The sequence below is a fragment of the Zingiber officinale genome, chromosome 2B (assembly GCF_018446385.1).
Source record: "Zingiber officinale cultivar Zhangliang chromosome 2B, Zo_v1.1, whole genome shotgun sequence".
Taxonomy (NCBI): domain Eukaryota; kingdom Viridiplantae; phylum Streptophyta; class Magnoliopsida; order Zingiberales; family Zingiberaceae; genus Zingiber; species Zingiber officinale.
Window position 1 is genome coordinate 99157876 of NC_055989.1, and position 25432 is coordinate 99183307.

At 32.4% G+C, this 25432-nt stretch overlaps 5 non-coding genes across 5 annotated transcripts; all 5 read left to right on the forward strand.

Moving 5' to 3' along the window:
* The first annotated feature begins 9392 nt into the window (after positions 1–9392).
* On the forward strand, positions 9393–9464 carry TRNAP-AGG. Its single transcript has one exon. It is a non-coding gene; the product is annotated as a tRNA-Pro (tRNA).
* Positions 9465–9609: 145 nt separating this feature from the next.
* On the forward strand, positions 9610–9681 carry TRNAP-AGG. Its single transcript has one exon. It is a non-coding gene; the product is annotated as a tRNA-Pro (tRNA).
* Positions 9682–10819: 1138 nt separating this feature from the next.
* TRNAP-AGG lies at positions 10820–10891 on the forward strand. The gene has a single exon. It is a non-coding gene; the product is annotated as a tRNA-Pro (tRNA).
* A 1372-nt stretch (positions 10892–12263) lies between these two features.
* On the forward strand, positions 12264–12335 carry TRNAP-AGG. The gene has a single exon. It is a non-coding gene; the product is annotated as a tRNA-Pro (tRNA).
* A 439-nt stretch (positions 12336–12774) lies between these two features.
* On the forward strand, positions 12775–12846 carry TRNAP-AGG. Its single transcript has one exon. It is a non-coding gene; the product is annotated as a tRNA-Pro (tRNA).
* Positions 12847–25432: the final 12586 nt, after the last annotated feature.

Genomic DNA, 25432 nt, shown 5'->3' on the forward strand with positions numbered 1-25432 from the left:
GAGTTGTCAATAACTCATTTAATTAGTGGGCATTCGATATCTTAAACACAGGGAGATTAACACACTCATAATAAGAAAAATCCCAAAACGTAATTTGGGATTGGTGCAGTAGTTTAATAATAATTTTTTAGTGGTATGAATTATTATTGACGAAATTAAGTTGGGTGTTCGGGATGAACATGGGAAGCTTAATTTTATCGGGAGATCAAAACCAATTCCTCCTCTCGGTCCCTATCATAGCCTCTTATATATAGAGAATTATATCCACCAAATATCCACCTTCTTACCCAACCATAGGTGGCCGGCCAAGAAAACTTGGAATCCAAGCTTGGGCCGGCCAAGCCATAGGTTGAGCCAAGTAAAGGTGGTCGGCCCTAGCTTGGATCCCAAGCTTGGTGTGGCCGACCATGTAAAGAATAAAAGGGATTTTATTTAAAATCTTTCCATATGTGGAAGCCATGATTTTAAAAAAGAGTTTAAAATTTAAATCTTTCCTTTTATAGCTTTCTACTAAAGATTAAGAGAAAGATATATCTTTCCTTATTTGTAGTTAAAAGGAAGATTTTAATTTTAAAGAAAACTTTCCTTTTTGGAAATCATCCACATGTTTTAATAGAGAGATTTTAATTTGTAAAATTTCCTTTTATAACCAACCATGAAGGGGAAAATTATTAGAGAAATTTTTATTTTAAAAATTTCTGAAAACAAATAAAGAAGTTTTAATTTTGTGTTTAAAACTTACCTTATTTGGAGCACATGAGGTAGTCGGCCATGTAAAGGGTTAAAAGGAATTTTTAATTAAATTTTCCTTATTAACCAATGGCAAGGAGAATAAGGGAATTTTAATTATAATTAAATTTCCTTATATGCCAAGACCAAGGAATATAAAAGAGGGGGCAGAGGTGTCTCACCTCATAACATATCTTCTAGTATTCCCCTCCTCTCTTCCTTGGTGTGGTCGGCCCTATATCCCTCCTCTTCTCTTCTTCTTTAGTGGCCAGTGCATCCCTCTCTTGGAGTTCTTGTTTGTGGCCGGTTCTTGCTAGGAGAAGAAGGAGAGAAAGGAGGCTTTGCTCTTGCATCCCTTGGAGCTTGAAGGTTGGTGGCCGAAACTTGCAAGAAGGAAGGTGTCTTGGTGGTTCTCATCTCGGTAGATCGTTGCCCACACAACATCCGAGATAAGAAGAAGAATACAATAGAAGATTAAGAGGTTGTTGCTTACAAAGAAAGATATAACTAGTAATTCTATTCCGCATCATACTAGTTTTTCTTTGTAAGAATTTTGAAATACCAAACACAAGAGGCTAGTGATTCTAGGTTTCGAATTTGTGTTTCTTTTCTTTTTCGATCTTGTGATTCGATTGTTCCTTTTGGTTAAACCTAGGGTTACTATAAGGAAATTAAATATTGAATTTCATTAAGAGGCTTTGTCAAGGCAGTGGTGGATGTTCCCATACCCAAGAAGGCCAAGTGTCTCGCCATGTTTGACCTGGGAGCCGATTTCCGAAATAAATATTTAATTGAATTTGTAACACGGGCGGATTTGGATCTATAATGTTAAGTATCGTTTGCGATCCAAGTCTAAACCTTTAAGAACATATAAGTTAAATTTGGAATCAATAATGTTAACTTTTATTTGCGATTCCATATTTAATTTATAAATAACACAATAGGTTGTTAGGTATGGTTCAAGACTTGTACAAAATTTTTGTACAAGGGAACCGGTATGATATTCCCAGTAGCAACCAACAAAGGCAATTTGCAATTACTATGAGAAACCCCTTTCTGGCAATAGTGAACATGGGATAACACATTTGCGTGAGCATTTCAAAATTTATCCAAGATGAACTGTTAGTGATATAAGGTAGAAAATACTAATTAAAGAGAAAAACAAGGGAGATTTTATTATTAAAGGCTTTCAATTTGACCAAGTAGCCTCAAGGTGCATGCTTGCTGAAATGATAATTTTACATGAGTATCCATTAACAATAGTGGAGCATCATGGATTTCGTAAGCTTTTAGTAAGTCTTCAACCTTTGTTCAACGTTCCATGTTGCAATACCATTAAGAGTGATATATTGAAAATGTATGACTATGAAAAGACAAAAGTATTGAGCTTGTTGGAATGTAATAAAGGTAGGATTGCTTTAACCAGACATGTGGACTGCATCTAATCAAAGGAAGGGATTTTTGGCTTTGACAGCTCATTTCATAGATGATAATTAGACTTTGCAAAGTCACATTTTGAGGTATACTTTCTGTTTGTCACTCAAATATGCACTATTTTTTTTTTTTTTTTATGTTTTTAATTGAACAGATACTTAAATATATACACTATTTTGTTTGCATTATATAGGTTTGCTTAAGTTCGCTCTCCATATACTTCAGAAGTCCTTGTTAATGTGATAGTTAAGTCTATGATGGATTGGAATATTGATAGGAATATATCCACCATTACTGTTGATAATTGCTCCACTAATGATTCTCTTATAAACAATGTGCTGCATAGACTTGATCATTCTACACTTATGCTAGAAGGATCTTTATTTCATATGTGTTGTGTTGGTCCCCATGGTTATTTTGGTGTAATCAACCAAGTTAAGTTAAGTCCTATTTTGTTTTGATCCCAGTGTTTAAGAGTGTAGGAGGTTAGGAGTACAAGAAGTAGAGTGGAAGACGTAGCTAGCGAGAAGGATGGCACGGGAAGGGAGCCGACAAGCTCGGTGCATCCGAGGGACGAAGTGCTACGAAAGAGTACACTGGTGGATGAGAAGAACATACATGACGTTCGAGGGATGAGAAGCCGGAGCGGAAGCCTGCTCGAGGAAAAGGTCAAAAATTGGGTTTGGGTGAGCCCTATTATGGTTGGCCGCAATCACCCAGGCGATCGGAGCAGCGAAAGAGCGAAAGAAGCTGATGAAGATTGCCGGAGGCGCCCTCAACAAGGGTTGAAGGTGCCTTCGAGGCACGCCCACACATCCGCCACCTTCAGGTGGAAGGCGCCCTCCATAAGCATAGAGGGCACCCTCCATAAGTATGGAAGGCGCCCTCCATGAGTATGGAAGGCTCCTTCGGCCAATCAAAGTAGTCGTTCCTAGTGGATAAAGCTTTATCCATTGCGTCTTGCTGGAGGCGCCTTCCAAGCCCTTTGGAGGCGCCCTCAAGATATGGATAAGATTTTCCAGGAGCTATAAAAAGACCCCTGGATCTAAAAAATATATATCAACTCTAGTTCTCATTTCCTAGCACATTCCTGAGCTTTTGAAAAGTGTAATAGGCTTCTTCGCCTTCACGAAGGAGATCTTTTAGCGCTTTCCTTTGCCTTGGATTAACAACCGCCTAGGTTGTAACCAAGTAATTCATTTGCGTCTTTCTTTATTTATTAGTTGCTTAACGTCATTTATATAAGTGTGCGACTAATCTGAGTTGAAGATCGCGGAAGGGTTTTATTTTTTTTATGTCAGGCAATTCACCCCCCCCCCCCCTCTTACCTGCCCCGTTGTGCCAACAAGTGGTATCATAACCCAACCACCTCAGAAGGACTAACTGCCGATTGAAGCATCAAGATCAAAGACGATGGCTGGACCGATAATCTATCCATCAAAATTTGAGGGAGAATTTGCATCCTGAAAGAAACAAATGGAGGTATTCTTCAAAACTGACTTTGAAATATTGCTAATAATTAAATACGGTTTTGTAGCTCTAAAATCCCCCAAGGAGAAGAAAAAGAAGAATATCAATGGACCAAGAAGGAGCAAGTAAACTTCGTAGCAAACGGATGAGCCAAGTTCCACCTACTCAGCTTACTTTCACCCCAGGAAGTAAAATCGAATCGGAGATTACAACTCAGCAAAGGAACTTTGGGAGAAGTTCCTGGAACTACATGAAGGAACTTTCGAAACAAAGCTTGCAAGATGGGACGTACTCCAGAATCAACTGACAAACCTCCGGATGGAAGAAGAAGAGTCAGTAACATAATTACATGGAAGATTCAAGGAGCTAATCACCGGCTTATCAAACTCGGAGAAATGGTAATGAACCGAGATGCACAAAGATATGCATTAAATGCATTCCCAAGAATACCTGAATGGACATCTATAGTAGACTCCTACTATATATCCAAGGATCTCGAGGTAAGCACTTTAGAAAGTCTTTTCTCTACTTTCAAATTACATGAATCTCAGTGTACAGGACAAAGAAAAGGGCCGAGTCAAAACGTTGCCCTGAAGGTAAGAACAAACGATTCAGACTCCGAAGAATCAATTGATGAAAGCGAAGCAGCCCTAATGGTAAGGAAGTTCAATAAATTTATTCGATCTAATAAATTTAAATCACAGGCAAAGAGGGATTACCGAACAAAAGGAAGGTCCGATGCTACAACTGCAACGAAGAAGGGCACATCAAGGATGACTGCCCAAAATTGAAGAAGAGGGGCAAGGAGAAAGATAAGTCTAAAAGACCAATATCTTCTAAAATAAGAATCTGAAGGTCACATGGGATGAATCATCATCCTCCGATTTCGAGGTCGAAGCTTTCTCCGGAATAGCTTTACTGACCAACCACCAAGTAGAAGATGAAACCAGCTCAAAGATGAGCATCGATGAAGGGGGAGAATCAGAAGAAGGAAGCTATGATGAAGGGGGAGCATCAGAACATGAGGTAAGTGAGGTACGCGCTCTATCTCCCAAGCAGTCTTTTCAGTTTATTAAGATTCTTTCTAAAGATTTAGTCAAATTAAAAAAATAAAATACTGCGTTAAAATTAAACTTAGCAAAGACATGTCCCTTAGACTTCTTTAACAATTTAGAATTAGAAAATAATAAATTGAAAAGTCAATTGAAAGTTTAAAATAACATGCATGTTTTAAATTAACCAACTTTCAAAAATTAAAATTTAGAAATTATGATAAAATCAATTGGTACATAAGGAAACACCAGGGACAAATTAGGAAATTTTCAAAAAATCATGTATCCCCCCCCCCCCCCCAAATTTTTTATGAATCCAGTAAAAAGGAATCTATATTGGGTTCCAAAATCATGTTTAAACTGAATTTTTCTTTGGGAGAAAAGGAAATTAAATGTTTAATTCTTTAAGAGACCGTATCTAGAAAATGGTTGATGATCCAATAACTAAGAAGGCTTAGTACCTCGCCACGGCCTAGAAGCTAATTACTGAATTGAATATTTAATTAACAAACTAATAAGCATGTCAAATTTATACTTTCAATATCTGCCAATCATTTCAATTAATTTAGCAAAATTATAAATTTTTAACTTATTTTCTTAAATTCAAACTTGTTGTTAACCTTACTAAAATTCTTTAAGTACCCTAGTTTTTTTTATATATATGATCAAAGGGGAGGAAAAGGTACAAGTTCAAGGGCGGATAAGGGGTTAATTTTTTTTTAAATTTGAATTCTGCTAACTCTATCAGTTTGAATTTGAATTATGTTTTTGCAATTTCTTTGATTGCAAACTTATGCTTAGAATGTTTGTTTTGCAATTTCTTTTATTGCAACTTGTTCGTTTTTAGCCCTAACTTGAACTTGGACTGATGCACATTAAAAAGGGGCAGATTGTTGGTCCCCATGGTTGTTTTGGTATGATTAACTAAGTTAAGTTAGATCCTATTTTGTTTCGATCCCTGTGTCTAAGTGTGCAGGAGCTTAGGAGTATAGGAAGTCGAGCGAAAGACGCAACTAGCGAGAAGGATGGCACGGGAAGGGAGCCAACGGGCTCGGTGCATCCGAGGGACAAAGTGTTGCGGAAGAGTACACCAGTGGACAAGAAGAATGTACGTGACGTTCGAGGGACGAGAAGTCAGGGCAGAATCCTGCTCGAGGAGAAGGCCGGAAATTAGGTTCGGGTGAGCCCTATTTCGGTTGGCCGCAATCACCCAGGCGATCGGAGTAACGGAAGAGCGAAATAAACTGATGAAAATTGCCGGAGGCACCCTCAACAAGGGTTCAATGCACCTCCGAGGCACGCCCGCGCCTCTGCCACCTTCAGGAGGAAGTCACCCTCCATAAGCATGAAGGGTGCCCTCCATAAGCATGAAAGGAGTCCTCCATGAGTATGGAAGGTGCCTTCGGCCAGTCAAAATAGTCGTTGCAGTGGATAAAGTTTTAACCACTGCGCTTCGTTAGAAGCGCCCTCAAGCTATGAATAAGATTTTTCAAAGGCTATAAAAAGACCCTTAGACCTAGGAAATATGTATCAACTCTAGTTCTCATTTCCTAGCACATTCTTGAGCTTTTGAAAAGTGTAATAGGCTTCTCCGCCTATACGAAGGAGATCTTTAGCGCTTTCCACCGAGGTTGTAACCAAGTAATTTCTTTGTGTCTTTCTTTATTTATTAGTTGCTTGACATCATTTATATAAGTATGCTACTAATCTGAGTTGAAGATCGAGAAAGAGTTTTATTTTTCTATTTCAAGCAATTCACCCCCTCTTGTCGGCCCCACTGTGCCAACACATTGTGCTGCTCATATTTTGAATTTAGTTGTCCAAGATAGTTTGGATGTCATTGCACCTAGTGTTGAGAAAATTCATGGAAGTGTTGCATATTGGAGATCATCTCCTAAAAGAGAGCAAAAGTTTGATGATGTGGCATGGATAGTAGTGCACAATATGAATGTTAAAAAATTAGTGCTTGATTGTAAAACTTGTTGGAACTCAACATATTTGATGCTCATATCTACTATATCTTTTAAAGATGTGTTTTCTTGTATGAGATTTCGTGATTCATCTTATAAATGTTTTCCAACAGAGGAGGACTGGTTGTTAGCAGAAGAAGTATCTCAAATGTTGAAAATCTTTTATTCCGTGATTGAAATATTTTCTGGAAGAAAGTATCCCACGACAAATATCTTTTTTCCTAAGGTTTGTGAAATTAAAGCTTCATTGTTAAAGTGGCTCACATCTCCTAATAAGGTTATTTCTTCTATGGTTGAATGAATGCTTTCCAAATTTGAGAAATATTGGTCTAATATTTATGGAATTATGGGAATAGCTACTATTTTAGATCCAAGATATAAGTCAAAGTTGGTGGAGTATTGTTTCAAAAGAACACAGGGAGAGATTGTCTTTAAAGAACCTCTTAGAAGGATTCAAAAATGTGTTATGATTTGCTTGAGGAATAGACAAATAATAATGGTCATGCTAGTGTTGAAAAAAGATCAATGGAGACTAGATTGCATACAAGTACGGATGATTTTTTGGATAGTTTTGATAAAGAAGTAGTACTTGAGTGTGACATTAATACTGATCTGAAGACCGAGCTAGATCATTATTTAGAAGATAAAGTGTTATCGAGAAATGTGAATTTTGACATATTGGAGTGGTGGAAGACCAATGGAACCAAATATTCCACTTTGATGAGGCTAGCACAAGATATACTTGCCATTCCAATATTGACTGTGGCTTCATAATTTGCATTTAGTACAAGTGATAGATTGGTGAGTTCTCATCGAAGCAGGCTTTATCCGAAAACCATAGAAACATTGATGCTTGCTCAAAGTTGGTTATCAAATGAGAAACAAGGTAATATAAATTGCAAATTAGTTTTTATTATTTTTCGTATGTAAATATTCTTCTTTTATAATCTCCGATAATGATTTATCTTTTTCATTGAATTTTGTAGCTAAGTTCACAAGAAACAAAAGCATGTTACTCTTCAGTTGAATATGGTGAGGATACTATTGATGTTAATGGGGTGAGTTTTTAATATAACTTTAGTTCAATAAATTTAATACTATTGGGTCAATTATTTATATTTTTCATTATTTTATATTTTTATAGGGTACTACAATATCAAGTGATGAAGAAGGTTATGATTAGTTCAGAGTTGAAACTGATCTATTTTGCTTTTTGAATGACATTTAAATATGATTAAATCAGGAGTAACATATAGATGCTTAATATATTTTTGTTGAATTATATTTTTTTGGGATATGATGTGAATTCTAATATACTTTTGGGATATAATGTGAATTCTAATATATTTTTGTTGATCACAAAGCTGCAAGTTTGGTGGTTTCCTCATAGTGAAACTTTTAAAATCTTTTCTATTAACTACAACTTGAAACTTTTTGTTCTCATAGTGATTTTATTTAGAAGGGGGTGCCATGGTTTTAGCAGATGGTAGCGTAGACTGTATTAATGAATTAGACAAAATGATGCCTAAAGATAGGTAAATGTCTATTGTAATGCACTTAATTGCTTAACTTTGATATCTGATAAATATAATAATCTATTTTGTTCTAAATTTAATGTATCAAGCTTGAAAAATGGCTTGCTAACTTAGAGAAGTCCTATGCCATTTTGTCTTAGTGCTTTTTGACAATTGATATAATATAGTCATCAGCTCATATTTTATTTTTTGTTATGCAGTTAGAGATGGCTGAGGAATGTCTTTCACAAGATATGGATTTGAGTGGATTGTTGCTTCTTTACTCGCCCCCTGGTGATGTTGAAGGGATAATAAAACTAGCATATCTTACAAAAGAACAAGGAAATAATAACATTGCATTTCTTTGTCTATTTATGCTAAGTAAAATGGAAGATTGCCTTTAGTTATTGGTAGATAGGTAATTTCGTGTTGTGCTAGTTATCAGACAATTTGTTTTCTATTCTATCTCATACTTTTTTTTGTCCTATGAAAGTTTGCCTTCTTTTATTAAGGATCTATATTTTACGATAATCGCAATATCGCATTCCAGAAGCTGCACTGATGGCAAGGTAATATCTTCCAAGAAAAGTATTAGAAATTGTATCATTTAGAAAAAAAGATCTTAGTAAGGCATGTTTCTTTTTTCTTCACCAATTTTTTTATGAATAGCTTGCTTTTGGTTAAAACATATGGTAGGAAAAGTAGGTTATATTTATTTAGATGTATTAAAGTTTCCTTTGAAATTTCCTTGTTAGGTTGCTAACTCTATTTCCTAACTCTTTGTTCATGCGAAGGTCAATCCAAAAACTGCTAATTCTTTGGGTGATCCTGAAGAAGTATGTACCTGATTTGATGACTAATAAATTGATTTAAACTTATTCCCAATAGCAGCTGAATCACAATCACAAGTAGTAAGTCCTCTTCTTAGTAGATTTCATTTTTTTTAATAAGAATTGTAGATAGTAAGAGGATGATGGGTAGGGTATGGATACCCGATCATCCGATGGATATGGCAATGGGGATGAAAGTTAAATACTTGATGGGTATGGAGATGGGTATGAGGATGAATATAATAAATGGGTATGACTACGGAGAATATGAAATCAGACCCAAATCTGACCCATTGTCATCCCTAAATCCGAGCACAAATATAAAACTTAAATATTATAAACTTCAAGATATTGAATATTGACTAATAGCTTTCTAAACTTTATTATTAAATTGGGTATTTGGTCTAGTGGTATGATTCTCGCTTAGGGTGCGAGAGGTCTCGAGTTCAATTCTCGGAATACCCCAATTTATATATTTTACTTTTTTTTATTTCTGCAATTATACTTGAATTTCTAATATTAGTTAGTCTGAGCACAAATATCAAACTTAAATATTATAAATTTCATATTGAATACTGACTAATAGCTTTCTAGATTATATTATTAAATTGGGTATTTGGTCTAGTGGTATGATTCTCGCTTAGGGTGCGAGAGGTCCCGAGTTCAATTCTCGGAATACCCCAATTTTATATTTTACTTTTTCTAGTTCAATCCAATCAATTTATATATTTTACTTTTTCTAATTCCTAAAATTACACTTGAATTTTCGATAGTCTAAGCACAAATATCAAACTTAAATATTATAAACTTCAAGATATTGAATGTTGGCTAACAGCGTTCTAGATTTTATTATCAAATTAGGTATTTGGTCTAGTGGTATGATTCTCTTAGGGTACTACTCCAATTTATATATTTTACTTTTTCTAATTCCTACAATTATACTTGAATTTATGATATTATACTTCAAATTTCAAATATTAGTTAGTCCGAGCATAAATATAAAACTTAAATCCCGAGTTCAATTCTCGGAATACCCCAATCAATTTATATATTTTACTTTTTCTAATTCCTACAATTATACTTGAATTTTCGATAGTCTAAGCACAAATATCAAACTTAAATATTATAAACTTCAAGATATTGAATGCTGGCTAACAGCTTTCTAGATTCTATTATCAAATTAGGTATTTGGTCTAGTGGTATGATTCTCTTAGGGTACTACTCCAATTTATATATTTTACTTTTTCTAATTCCTACAATTTTACTTGAATTTATGATATTATACTTGAATTTCTAATATTAGTTAGTCTGAGCACAAATATCAAACTTAAATATTATAAACCTCAAGATATTAAATACTGACTAATAGCTTTCTAGATTTTATTATCAAATTGGGTATTTGGTCTAGTGGTATGATTCTCGCCAATTATACTTCAATTTCTAATATTAGTTAGTCCGAGCACAAATATCAAACTTAAATATTATATATTTTACTTTTTCTAATTCCTACAATTATACTTGAATTTTCGATAATCTAAGCACAAATATCAAACTTAAATATTATAAACTTCAAGATATTGAATGCTTTTCTAGATTTTATTATCAAATTAGGTATTTGGTCTAGTGGTATGATTCTCTTAGGGTACTACCCCAATTTATATATTTTACTTTTTCTAATTCCTACAATTATACTTGAATTTATGATATTATACTTGAATTTCTAATATTAGTTAGTCCGAGCACAAATATCAAACTTAAATATTATAAACTTCAAGATATTAAATACTGACTAATAGCTTTCTAGATTTTATTATCAAATTGGGTATTTGGTCTAGTGGTATGATTCTCGCTTAGGGTGCGAGAGGTCCTGAGTTCAATTCTTGGAATACCCCAATTTATATATTTTACTTTTTCTGATTCCTGCAATTATACTTGAATTTCTAATATTAGTTAGTCCGAGCACATAATATAAATATCAAACTTCAAGATATTAAATACTGACTAATAGCTTTATAGCTTTTATTATCAAATTGGGTATTTGGTCTAGTGGTACGATTCTTGCACAAATATCAAACTTAAATATTATAAATTTCAAGATATTATAAATTTCAAGATATTGAATGCTGACTAATAGCTTTCTAGATTATATTATTAAATTGGGCATTTGGTTTAGTGGTATGATTGCTTAGGGTGTGAGAGTTCCCGAGTTCACTTCTCGGAATACCCCAATCAATTTATATATTTTACTTTTTCTAATTCCTACAATTATACTTGAGTTTTTGATAGTAGCTTTCTAGATTTTATTATCAAATTAGGTATTTGGTCTAGTGGTACTCCAATTTATATATTTTACTTTTTCTAATTTCTATAATTATACTTGAATTTATGATATTATACTTGAATTTCTAATATTAGTTAGTCCGAGCACTAATATAAAACTTAAATTCCGAGTTCAATTCTGGGAATACCCCAATCAATTTATATATTTTACTTTTTCTAATTCCTACAATTATACTTGAATTTTCGATAGTCTGAGCACAAATATCAAACTTAAATATTATAAACTCCAAGATATTGAATGCTGGCTAATAGCTTTCTAGATTTTATTATCAAATTAGGTATTTGGTCTAGTGGTATAATTCTCTTAGGGTACTACTCCAATTTATATATTTTACTTTTTCTAATTCCTACAATTATACTTGAATTTATGATATTATACTTGAATTTCTAATATTAGTTAGTACGAGCACAAATATCAAACTTAAATATTATAAACTTCAATATATTAAATATTGACTAATAGCTGTCTAGATTTTATTATCAAATTGGGTATTTGGTCTAGTGGTATGATTCTCGCCAATTATACTTGAATTTCTAATATTAGTTAGTCCGAGCACAAATATCAAACTTAAATATTATATGTTATACTTTTTCTAATTCTTATAATTATACTTGAATTTTCGATAATCTGAGCACAAATATCAAACTTAAATATTATAAACTTCAAGATATTGAATGCTGACTAATAGCTTTCTAGATTTTATTATCAAATTAGGTATTTGGTCTAGTGGTATGATTCTCTTAGGGTACTACCCCAATTTATATATTTTACTTTTTCTAATTCCTACAATTATACTTGAATTTATGATATTATACTTGAATTTCTAATATTAGTTAGTCCGAGCACAAATATCAAACTTAAATATTATAAACTTTAAGATATTAAATACTGACTAATAGCTTTCTAGATTTTATTATCAAATTGGGTATTTGGTCTAGTGGTATGATTCTCGCTTAGGGTGCGAGAGGTCTCGAGTTCAATTCTCGGAATACCCCAATTTATATATTTTACTTTTTTCTGATTCCTACAATTATACTTGAATTTCTAATATTAGTTAGTCCGAGCACAAATATCAAACTTAAATATTATATGTTATACTTTTTCTAATTCTTATAATTATACTTGAATTTTCGATAATCTGAGCACAAATATCAAACTTAAATATTATAAACTTCAAGATATTGAATGCTGACTAATAGCTTTCTAGATTTTATTATCAAATTAGGTATTTGGTCTAGTGGTATGATTCTCTTAGGGTACTACCCCAATTTATATATTTTACTTTTTCTAATTCCTACAATTATACTTGAATTTATGATATTATACTTGAATTTCTAATATTAGTTAGTCCGAGCACAAATATCAAACTTAAATATTATAAACTTTAAGATATTAAATACTGACTAATAGCTTTCTAGATTTTATTATCAAATTGGGTATTTGGTCTAGTGGTATGATTCTCGCTTAGGGTGCGAGAGGTCTCGAGTTCAATTCTCGGAATACCCCAATTTATATATTTTACTTTTTTCTGATTCCTACAATTATACTTGAATTTCTAATATTAGTTAGTCCGAGCACAAGTATCAAACTTAAATATTATATATTTTACTTTTTCTAATTCCTACAATTATACTTGAATTTTCGATAATCTGAGCACAAATATCAAACTTAAATATTATAAACTTCAAGATATTGGATGTTGACTAATAGCTTTTTAGATTTTATTATCAAATTTGGTATTTGGTCTAGTGGTATGATTCTCTTAGGGTACTACCCAATTTATATATTTTACTTTTCTAATTCCTACAATTATACTTAAATTTATGATATTAGTTATTCCGAGCACAAATATCAAACTTAAATATTATAAATTTCAAGACATTGAATACTAACTAATGGCTTTCTAGATTTTATTATTTTGGTCTAGTGGTATAATTCTCGCTTTTGTGTGAGAGGTCTTGAGTTTAATTCTTGGAATACCCCAATTTATATATTTTGTTTTTTCTAGTTCTAGAATTATACTTGAATTTCCGATATTAGTTAGTCTGAGCATCAATATCAAATTTAAATATTATAAACTTTAAGATATTGAATGACTAATAACTTTCTAGATTTTATTATCAAATTGGGTATTTGGTTAGTAGTTTAAGTTTTGCTTAGTATGCGAGAGGTCTTGAGTTCAATTCTTGGAATATCCCAATTTATATATTTTACTTTTTCTAATTCTTACAATTATATTTGAATTTCCAATATTAGTTAGTCTAAGTACGAATATTAAACTTAAATATTATAAACTTTAAGATATTGAGTACTCACTAATATCTTTCTAGATTTATCAATGAAAACTTATAATGATTAATAGCTTTCTAAATTTATCAATGAAAACTTGTAATATCAGTAAATGGTAAGGGGGTCCAAACCGCATTATTTCCAATTCTTTTCTTCCCTAAATTTCATTCTTTCTCTCTTCACCATTGAGTCGAAGGGGCTTTGTTGGACATCTTTGGCTCCCTTTGGCATGTGTTAATCTATTTGTTAATTAATCTACACATGCTTATCCATGGAGGAAGCTTCGACACCATAACACATAAACTCTCGAGCTCTCTACACACTCAAGATATTCCCTAAGGATAGCGAGGATGAACTAAAAATCTATTCATCCTACCTTAATAATGTAAGAGTTCTTTCTCAAATTATTTTAAAATTATTTGCATAGACCAATTTTTTAGAAATTGAGTATAATGCACTAATTTATGCAACATATAAGATCTACAATGTCAGTGGCATTCCTATAAAATATTTGGACGAATTGAGTGTTCAAATAACATGTGCTAGTTATTTTGAACATGGAATTTTCTTTGATATTTCTCAAAAGGAAAACAAGATTCGATGCATGACTACAAGGCACCCACTTTGTGTGATGGAGCCTCGTTGAATCCAGCAATATGCTATCGTTGCCTCAAAAGTCTAAAAAAATGAGATTAAGATGTGATATGCATGATGTATGGGATAATGTATTATTGATGCACTATCATGGGTAAAGCATGAATAAAAATGAGATCAGTTCAATGAAACATTCTAAAACAAGAAAATGAGCATTTTGGGTAAAAAAGGACATTACTTAGGTTCTATGAAGTGGAAATAAGGTTTGATTTTGAATTTGGGAGGAAGGTTGATTAGGAAATATATATGTTTATGAAGAGCTTCATCATAAAGAGATCAAAGCCCATGGTGAAGTTGACTAAAACTTTATTTCATATTCATATCTATTGCAAATAATCTACTAATTGTAGCTTAATTACAAGTCTACTATTTACTTGTGAGTTGATTGCTCAAATCTAAATTTATGTCTTTTGATCAGCTGACTAGCTAGTTAATTGAGATCTAAAATCAATTGATTGTTAGAAAAGAGAAACCATACTATGAACTTGAATAGTAAAATTAGCTGACTACCCAATTAATAAATGTCAAGCCAATAATCAATCGTAAAGTATCAACAAAACTTTGTTTTCTCACAAATATGGAACCATGGTGTAGGATCTAATTTAACATTAGAGGAGGGGAAAGTACGAACAAAACAAGTATGTACCGGAAATTTAAACTAACTTAGAAAATGTAAGAGCAAATCCCGACTTAATTGCTTAAACAAATTTTGGCATGCAATAATTAGTAGATTACTTAGTATATTAAGTATGCAAGATCAAGAAAACTCTAAATAACAACTATAGCATACAGGATTAAAAAAAAAATATGATTCTTATTTAAAAAACTTCTCCATTTCCATGTGGGTTTCGTTGTCTGATCCTAATATCTAATCGCTCGATAGCAATAACCTATCAAGTGGATTATAGATATGCAATGCATAGGTAGACTAAACCTGTGATTTGATTGACCAAAAGATCCAATAGATTGAAAACCTTATTTCATCCGTCTAAACCTTTTGACTCAGTCGACGATGCATGAGTTCACCTATAGTTGAGTCTATTCTTGTCCCAAATACATGTCACTCAACTCATCTCACTAGTTTACCTTGCACAAGTTTCCTTTCAGCTTCTTATCTCTTGGATGCATCAAGGTCATCTTTCTCACTCCCTGTATCATTCTTTTCACTCTATTGGAGTACTATTACGCAGCTTCTCATTCCTCATATGTATCGAGTCTATCGGCTCCCTTCCCATATCATCCTTCTCGTTCGCTTGTGTCTTCTGCTAAGGTTAGTTATCTCCAATGCTCCTTGTCTTTTTCAATTACTCTGGTGTCCCATACCACCCTTCACTATACTCCAAATCCTAAACCATCGAATATTTGTGTACACTCCTAAGTCTTTGTACACTTAGATACATATATCAGTAATAAAAGTAAAGTCTAACTTAAACTAGTTTAACTACATATCTAAATAATCGTGGTTTAAATCACTTGGGGTTCCAAAAATCTCTCCTTTAACTACTCCAGATGCTTACTTTGGTGACATGACATGATCTACAAATCAAGTGAACTCAGTGTGATCAATGAGATGACTTAATTTGGATCATCATATTAAGATGGATGGATCAAATTCATCTAAATGAAAGGACATAAGTGCTTCCTCGAATGGTTCAATCTCAGCTATTGGATTTAAAATGACAGATTCATATGCATCTTGGTGAAGGGAGAAAATGTTCTCTCAAATAGAATTCGATTTAAGTCATTAATTTCAAAATAAATGAATTAGATAAACCCAAATGAAGTGAAATTGCATTCCTTGGGAAGAGATGCAATCTGGATCATCCAATTCAAGCTAGACAGATCATATCTGATTGAAGAAATACGCTTTGTCATTTCATTCATTCAATTTAAAATACAAGCATATAGCATTTCATACTTACATTCTGAAGAGTTCAAGAAGCTTCTTTGGTTAGTAAGTCTTGCGATTTACGATGCTACTATTGTAAGACAAAAACGTATCTTGGGGGATAATTATCGCATTTTGTGAGTACTGTGTGCTGGGCAAATTGATCTTAAAGAAGTATAGTCTAACTCTAATCTTGATTTTGCCTAAATGGTACTATACTGTTATTATGCCTGTGCTCAAATTGCACCACCTTCATCAACTCCAACAAGTTATGCAAAACTTGGGCCATATTGAATCCCAAGCAATACCTGGATAGAAACAAAAGGGACAATTATAAGGGTAAGATCTCAACAGTATATATCTAGATCTTTAAAAGATGTTGAATGTTTTACATGCAAGGCATATAGTCAAATCAGAAAGACAAAGGTAGAGACTCAAGATAGTATGCAAATTATTGAAGCTAAGGATATTGTTGTTGATCTTAAGTCTCAAAGAAAACGAATAGACATTGGTATACTTAAGTTTACTTGGAAGACTACAACATATCTTGGGCCAAGCACCGTTATCCCAAAGAGGAGGAATTTTATTGCACTAAGTCGATTAAATATAGAAAGATACCAATAGAAGGAAACTTGTGAAATTTTAAAGGTGAGATATGGTAGGCAGATTCATATAATAGATATATTGCAAAAGACTTGTATCATCTAGAGACGTCCTTGGAATACATGAGATGGTTAGCATATGTAGAGCACTCAAGTGGCATATGTATATCAAGATAACAAACGAGAAAGGAGCAAATTTGTCAATTATTTGCAAGTGGATGTGGATCATGGGACCTTCCCCCAAGCTAAGAATATGATTGGTCGACCCAATAGCAAATGGGCTTGAATGAGATGAAGTCAAGAATGAAAATGAGATGACTTTGAGTACAGTATCGGAGTAGGCTAAAAGGAGCATGGCCATTTTAGACTATCACCTTGGAGTTTCAAATGGAACAATGGAGTAATATATATATGTATTGCCAAGGTAGAGAATATTAATTAGATTTCACTACACATTGAGCTCAAAAGGTCCAACTATTGACCAAGTACAAAATAAATTCTTTTTTAGTTTTTTAAAGTTTTCAACATGGTTTTACATGATGGCGACTAGGACAAATAATTTCTTATTGGTGAAGTATTCTAGGGCTTACAAGATTTCTTGGGATACATTTAGAAGCTATCAAAGACCAAGAGGTGTGTAGAGAAGAGGTTTCCTTCTCGAATAGTGTTTTTTTTGGTGTTCTTGGAGCACTAAACATGAGGTTTTCTACTTTCCATGGTATTGTGGGAGAAGTGTAGGGATTGAGAGATCTTTAATATAATGTGTGAACATTGATATGTTCAATTTTTATTATACTTTTACTCTCGTATCATATAAGCTATATAGAAATGCAAGTTTATGTCAAACCACGCTATATTGTTCATATCGTTTATATGATTGTGTTGTTCTACAAAGGGAGATAAAGATTGCAACACACATGAGCTTATAGTACTTTATTCTGCATTCTAGTGGTACTAATTTTGAGTCTACAAGTGTGTAGTTTGAACTAGTAGAATCTAGCAACTTGTGTTAAACTATCTATAATCCCTTTCAATGGTATCAAAATCACTTGTGATCATAACACTTTGTGATAATCATATGAATCAATAAATCTTTGGCATAATTTTCTCCAACTCGAAATTCATTTGTCTTCAAACTTCTTCATGTTAAACTTACAACCTTTTTGATGCCCTATGCTGGGGTACCAATTCTTGTGAAAATACTAAGAGAGCCTTTCTAACCAATTTTTTTTTGTGCAGATAGAGAGAAAATAACTAAATATTCTACCGCCACAAATACAAAAAGACATATATGGTTCATAGTAGTATGATGCGACGATAAGAAACCCGTCCTGGATGTTGTAAGGTAGTGATAGAAGTTGAAAAACCACACTTGTCCTTGCAATGTAAGTTGATGATACTAATTTTGGAACTATGTTGATCATGTCTAGAAGCGAGGGAGATGACGTGCTGGTACGTGGCTCAACTGTTGACTGAGAGAAGACTTTAAATTGGAGAGAAAAGGGCTCCTTCTTTTCTACACACACCAGAGTGAGGGAAAACGAAACGTTAGAGCGAGAACCATGGATGGAGTCTATGGCACAGGCCCTCCGATGCTTAAGTCAGTACAGTGACCGAGCAAAAAGTGGAGAAGAGACTGAACAGTAGATGCGTATGCACAATTGTAAAGTGTGAGGATGTTTTTTATGTACCTGGGCAACAGAGAGAATCACCTTTTATACTGCCTTATATAACCTCCGCAATAATAAGGCGAAAGAGAATATTTGATGTCAGAATATGTCTAGTGATAGAAGATGTACAACAAGGAAGATGTGCAACCATCTTCTTAGGAATCTTTCGTTATTGGTATATGAATCGCTTCTTATAACTTCTTTCATCAATGAGGCAGTTGAGAGAATATGTCGTCAAAATATCGAGTGATGAAAGATGTATAGTCACCCGCGAGGAAGATTTCATCTCACGTATATGTTATAGTAGCGGACTATATTAGAAATAATAGATCATATTTATTTCTAAATAAACATGATAACTAAATGCAGAAAGATGAATCAATTATATATTACCTCCAGCCATTGATATTTGAAGAACGCTTGGCACCCCTTTTGATGCTTAATGTTTTAGAGCATTTTAAATACTCCAACCCTCTTTTATAGATGATGTTGTTATTCTTGAAAGGTGTATATTTAGGGACCCAAAATGCCACTATTTATATAGACTCATTACCATTATTGAGTCAATCCTTAATATTATGACAAATCATGACGAAATAATCATATCATATTAAAAATATGATAAAATAATCATACCATATTAAAAGATATGATATTCATATTAAGGTAAGATTTTAATTAATTATGTACATTTAAATCTTACAATATATGATCTCTTTATTAAGACAAAAGACTGTGCATAAATAAAATTTTAACAAATATGTGTCACTTAATAAATAAAGATTTGTAATCAAAATAAAATATTTCCAATATTCTCCCACTTGACACATATGTATTTCATCATTCACTAAATGAGTATACATGATACATGAATCATGGAGATAGGTCATCTAAACGCGAGTATTATCTTCCATGTATTACATTGTATCATGTTTCTCAACCATTATATCTTAATGAATAAACCTTATGTTTATTCAAGGTCTAACTTTAGTGATATTTCTCAAATTAATTAATGTGTACACAAATATGAGAAAATATCATAATTGAGTTTCATTGATAACTAAATTGTTCTAACAACAAAAAATACAAAACTAAGTCCCATCCTCTCTACTTGATCCCTAAATTTCAATGGTAGCATGTCTTTAATCAAAGGATCGACAATCATCAATTTAGTGCTAATGTGCTCAATAACCACTATCTTATCTCTAACACATTCTTTTATGGCTAGATACTTAATGTCAATATGCTTAGTTCAACTGTCACTTTTATTTTTCTTAGCCATAAAGATAGCAGATGAATTGTCACAATATATTCTCAATGGCTTAGAAATATAATCCACAATTCTAAGCCCTGAAATGAAACTCTTCATCCAAACACCATGTGAGGTCGCCTCAAAACAAGATACAAACTTAGCCTCTATAGTAGAAGTAGCAATCAATGTCTACTTTGCACTTCACCAAGACACAGCTATATCGGCTAGCATAAAAATATATCTAGAAGTCGATTTTCGTGAATCAATGCACCCGACGTAGTTTGAATCAGAGTAGTCAATCACTTCTAAATTCTCAGTTTGTCTAAATACAAAAATGTAATCTTTAGTCCCTAGAAGGTATCTCATCACCTTCTTTGCAGCTTTCCAGTGGTCTATACCCGAATTACTTTGATATCTTCCCAACATACCAACAGCAAATGCAATGTCAGGTCTAGTGCAAACCTGAGCATACATCAAGCTTCCAACAGCAGAAGCATAAGGAATGTTTTTTCATTTGTTCTCTTTCAAAGCCATTTTTTGGACATTGATCCATATTGAATTTGTCACCTCTCACAATGAGAGCTATATTTGGTGAATAATTTTTCATTTGAAATCTCTCTAAAACTTTGTTGATATAGGTTTCTTGAGACATGCCTAAAATTCCTTGAAATATGTCTCTACATATCTTAATGCCAATGACATAAGAAGCAACACCCATATCTTTCATATCAAAGTTCTTAGAGAGAAATTATTTGACCTCGTATAGGAAACCCTTATTATTGGTTGCAAGTAAAATATCATCCACATAAAGAATAAGAAAACAAATCTTGCTCCTAGTGATCTTCTGATATATACATTGATCCATGGCATTCTCTCAAAAATCAAATGAAGAGATGACATCATGAAATTTCAAATACCATTGACGGAAAGCTCATTTCAATCGATATATGAATTTCTTTAGCTTGCACACCAAGTGCTCACAATTACTAGAGAAAAAATCTTCTGGTTGTTTCATATAAACCTCTTCCTCTAGATCTTCATTAAGAAATGCAGTTTTTACATTCATTTGTTGCAATTCTAAGCCAAAATGTGCAACCAATGTCATAATAATGTGAAAGGAATCTTTCTTAGAAATAGGAGAAAATGTCTCTTTGTAGTTGACTCCTTCCTTTTGAGTGAATCCTTTAGCCACGAGTCTTGCTTTATATCTCTCAATGTTGCCCAATGATTCCTTTGTTTTAAAAACTCATTTACATCCTATGGTTTTCTGCATTATCGGGCAACTCAACAAGATTCCAGACTCCATTAGATGCCATAGAATTCAATTCTTCTTTCATAGTGTCATACCAAAACTTTGATTCACTATAGCTCATAGTTAGTGAAAATGTTTTAGGGTCATTTTTGGCTCCAACATTAAAATCAGATTCTTGTAGATACACAACATAATCACTAGGTATTATTGATTTCCTTATTCTAGTAGATCTTCTTAGTTATCCTCTTCAGGAACTTGTTCAATCGGCTGAGCAATTCCTTGTTGTTCCTCATTAACAATTTGATTGACTAGATTTTTATTAATATTTTGTGGAATCTTTTCAATTGATTGTCTAACACCCATTTGTGCTTAAGAGGTGTGAATGAAAGCCCATCCATAACTTGAACAAGGTGGTTGATCATTAATGTGATCTTTCTCAAAAACTATGTCTTGAGAATGATCACTCCTACTAGTTAAGTCATTCTCAAAAAAATTTGCATTTCTTAATTCCACAATTCTAGTGCTATGAGATGGACAATAAAATCTATATCTCTTGGATTTTTCAACATATCTAATAAAATACCCACTTATATTCCTTGGGTCAAGTTTCTTTTCTTGTGGATTATAAACTCTTACTTCGGACGGATATCCACAAATGCATATATGTAGCAAACTCAGTTTCCAACATTTCCATAACTCAAATGATGTCTTTGAAACAGTATTAGTTGGAACTCGGTTTATATATACAGTGACATTTTAAGAGCTTCAGTCCACAAGGATTTAGAAAGTTTGGAGTTGTTGCGTATACTCCTAACCATGTCTATTAAAGTTCAATTTCTTCTTTCAACCACACTATTCTGGTCTGGTGAACAAAGCATGGTGTATTGGACAATAATCTCATTTTCTTGAAAAAACATTGCAACGGACCAAGTGTTTGTCCACTCTTAGTATATCTACCATAGTATTTTCCATCTCTATCTGTTCTCATAATCTTAATTTATTTTTCACATTATTTTTCTATCTACGCCTTAAATATTTTAAAGGAGCTTAATACTTCATTCTTATTATGAAGCAAATAGATATACATATATCATGAGCAATCATCAATGAAAGAGATGAAGTATTTCGGATCATGCATATTCATATCTGGATAATATATCGAATGCACTAATCTTTTTATCCTTTCTATGGAGATATGTCCCAATCTCCAATTCCATAAAGTAGAAGAATCCTCATTTATAATACATTTAATACTTCCTCGAACATATATATAGTGGTATTGCTATTATTTTGCAAAGATATAGAATAAAGGTTATCAATCATTATATCATTTCCAACAATATTAGATTTGTAAAATAAACTCATAGATTTATTTAAAAAATTAAAAGAGTATCCATAAGGTACAAGCTTTGCAATAGAAATTAAACTTCTTGCAAAATCAGGAATATAAAATGTTTTCCCAACTTTAAAATAACACCACTATCTAAAATTAAAACGCATGTTCCAATTGCCTCCACACGTGAGCATATCTTATTTCCAGAATAGATGCTCTGTTCACTTTCTACTGGCTTCCTTAGGCTTTGCATACCCCTGCAAGGTATTTATTACATGGATTGTAGAACTAGAATCAACCCACCAAATGTTCTAAATCGCACTAACCATATTAGATTTATAACAGAAAAATGAGATAGAAATATCTTTCTTTTCAAACCAATCATTAAATTTAGTACAATATAATCCTTTTTCATATGCCCCTTATTTTTACATAAGAAACACTTGGATTCCTTCTTGATGTCAAGTTGGGATGGAATCTTCCCTTTCCCTTTTCCCTAACTACGACTTATTTTTATGGCTTCCCTTGTGTAGTCATAAAAACATTATCACTTAATTCTATCAACAACCTTCCTTCCTCTTGTACACACATGACACATGGTCATTAACTTGCTGATTGATCACTTATCCTTATGTGTATTGTTGTAGGAGATTTTGAAAGGACCATATTGATGAGGAAGAGTCCATAAGATGTAGTGCACAAGGAAAGTTTCAGATATTTCCATCTTGAGTGTCTTTAATCGAGCCGCTATATCCCTTATCTTCATGATGTGCTTTCGCACACCTTTCATGTTGGTGAGACTTAATGATGAGAATTCTAGTATTAGGATGCTAGCAAGGGCCTTATCTGAAGTTACAAACTGTTCATCAATTACCTTAAGTAGTCCTTGACTTCCATGCTCCTCAATCGAACTACAAATACTAGTAGATATTTTGGTCTTTATGTGGAAAAAGGTGATTCGCTCTCTCCTAACGCCTCAGTTAACCCGTCCCTAGGCCAACACGAAGGAGGTAAAGCACTAGTGGCTACTAGCCATTAGTATAGGTGGCAAGGCATGGGGAAGACATGCTCAGATACACCAAGTTTCGACCCTAAGATCTTATGTGACAACACCCTATGCATTAACCATCACACCGCATCGAGGGGGCATAATTTTTTTAATAAGCATGTATTTAATTTATGCAGCACAATCTTCAAATTTCTCTAATATGCATTGTGATATCCCCTAGGAGATTTTGGTCTTTATGAACATTATACAGAGACAATTAGATCGCTCATACTTTTCATAAAGGTCAATCTCATCAGGAATGCTAAAATCATTAATAGCAAGTGGTTCATCTTTCCTTATAGCATACTCAATGTCCAACCACCCCAAATGAAGGAGAACTCTTTCCTTCCAGACTTTATAGCTATCACCCTTGAGTTCGGGGATATCACAATGCATATTAGTGAATTTTAAAGATTGTGCTACATAAATTAAATACTTGCTTATTAAAAAAATTGAGGAAAATGTCATGTTTACCAATTTAAAACATGTTTATAGAAAAATAAATCTATTGACATAAAACTTGCATGTGGGATAAAGTTTAATTCAATTAGATTTTACTATAACTTTATAATAAAACTATCTAATTATATTTTCTTTGACTTGTGTGAGTAAATCAAGAAAATATAATTTGATATTTTATTCTAGTTAATCATATAAATATAACAAAGATCCTTATGGAGTAAAATTTATTATGTTTATACAATTAATTACAATTTATGTCTGTTATGTGATCCTAATCCACTTAATGTATAATTTTAAATAATTAAGGACAATGTGGATAAATCTCAATTATTTAAAATTATATGGTTCACTAGACCTTTTTTTGTAATTTTTATATAGTAATTATTTAGTAACACAATCAACACTTTCCAAGAGTGCTCCTAGGAAAGATTAGTAGGGCAAGTCCTCTTTAAAATCATCCTCCTTAGACAAAGCAATGTTACCAAGCTGACTAGTGGCCCAAGCATTAGCCTAAGGTGGAAGCATCAACAAGATTAGTCTATGAATAACTCTCTAGGATCATGTCTTTTTCTGTCACCTTACAATTGCTATTTAAAGTCCATTATGCAAATAATGAATCTTCATTAGCCAAAATTTTCTACTTAATTTACATGTAAAATTTTCAAGTGTAACATCACATGTATAACAAGAAAATATATCACATATAAATTTATGTTAAAAAATCAATATTCATAGGAAGGACAATTTTTCCAAATTCTAAATTTCATGCGTGCAAATCATTCATAATCATTGATATATTACATGTAAATTTATTCCAAGGAAATTAATATTCATAATTTTGAAAGGATATATATATATATAATTTTTCATAATTCTAAATTATGATTTTTTTAATCTGAATTTTGTACATGCAATATTCATATATTTTGCAACCTGATTTTTGGACTAATAAAATTATTTTTAAAATATTTATTCTAAAAAAAATCATAACTGGTCAAACCATTTTTTTTTGTATAATCTTTCTGCTAGAAATTCTTATCCAATTTTTTTCTACTGATAGAATCATTGAATTTATGTTCAAAAATATTTTTTTGTAATTTTTGATAAATAATGAATTTTCTATAGATTATTTACCGAAAACTTTATCTTTAAACTTAAAAAATATTAAAACTTTATTTTTAAAAATTTTAATTTTTCTTTAATTGTACATTCTTTTATCAATACTTGTAAAATATTTGAAGATTTATTTTAATGAATTTTTAAAATTTAACTTGCAAAACCTATATTTTTGTGCAAAATAATTTGTTTGTATTAAAACACTTGTAAATTTTTTGTGAAAATTTTTCTGTTGAACCTTAAGACAAATTTTCAAAATTTAAGCTCACTTTTTTATTTTGTAAATGTGGTTATTAAATCATGAAAATTCATATTTTTTTATAAAAATTGAAATATGTTTCCTTACCCTTAGAAAAGTTTCAAATTCTTTATCTAACTTTGCTTTTCCTAACTTTATTTTTGATGCGATCAAAGGAGGAGAATGAGAGTTGAGAGCTTAAGTCTAGGGGGAGATTATATTTATACTTTTGTAGCTTGTAAAAGTTATAGTTTTAACTATGATTTTTTCCTAATTCTAACTTGGGTT